General features: G+C 49.3%; 1 non-coding gene across 1 annotated transcript; it reads left to right on the top strand.

Annotated features, from left to right (window-relative positions):
* Positions 1–256: 256 nt before the first annotated feature.
* On the top strand, positions 257–340 carry Trnas-gga. Its single transcript is given in 2 exon segments — positions 257–296; positions 306–340. It is a non-coding gene; the product is annotated as a tRNA-Ser (tRNA).
* The last annotated feature ends 556 nt before the right edge of the window (positions 341–896 follow it).

The following is an 896-nucleotide window of genomic DNA, read 5'->3' as shown; positions in this document are numbered from 1 at the left end:
TGCACGAGGGAGGACTCGAATCTCCGACGGGGGTAGCCACGCGAACCGTGGAAAGACGCCCTAGAGCGCGTGGCTACGCAGCGCTGAGTCGGCATTGCAGGCATCTCACCGAGACAAGTACAAATTGAAGTAATTGCTTGGGACCAGAATATCATTTGATTAATAAAGTCCAACTGACTAGCGCGAATATTAAAGGCTGCACGATCATGAAAATACGAAGCAAAGCTAATTATTCCGAGAGAATAATGTTTTGCCGGCCCGAGTGGCCGAGCGGTTAAAGGCGCTACAGTCTGGAACCGCACGACCGCTACGGTCGCAGGTTCGAATCCTGCCTCGGGCATGGATGTGTGTGATGTCCTTAGGTTAGTTAGGTTTAAGTAGTTCTAAGTTCTAGGGGACTGATGACCTCCGATGTTAAGTCCCATAGTGCTCAGAGCCACTTGAACCATTTTTAGAATAATGTTTTGTGTCCCACAAATTTTAACAAGTACACTTTTCGTCTATTTTAATTTGCTGGGTGTTAATTAGGATGAGTTAAAACTGTTTCCTTGACTGTTTACAGTTACGTGAGCGCCTTTTCACGACTACTGCTCACCAAATAAACTTCCCGTATAACACTCGCCGCGGTATTGCCACATCATCCGAGAGAGTATAATTCGCCCGCGACCCTTGCAAGCAACACAAGGGCAACTCTTTCCGGAAGGACAGCAGACCGCGCCCACGCCTCTCCTCTGTGGCGGGTAGACCTAAATGTTACTCCATAAAGGGCAGATGTACAACCTTGCGCATATGGCGCTGCCATAGCGAAGAAGCGTGTTCAGCAGCTGAACAGACCACCGTGCCCGCAAGACCTTCGACGTCGTCAGAACGCACAATGCAGAACCGTCTGTACTGCT

The sequence above is a fragment of the Schistocerca piceifrons genome, chromosome 2 (assembly GCF_021461385.2).
Source record: "Schistocerca piceifrons isolate TAMUIC-IGC-003096 chromosome 2, iqSchPice1.1, whole genome shotgun sequence".
Classification (NCBI taxonomy): Eukaryota; Metazoa; Arthropoda; class Insecta; order Orthoptera; family Acrididae; genus Schistocerca; species Schistocerca piceifrons.
The sequence above is the reverse complement of the archived record's forward strand: the minus strand, read 5'-3'. Positions and strand labels throughout refer to the sequence as shown.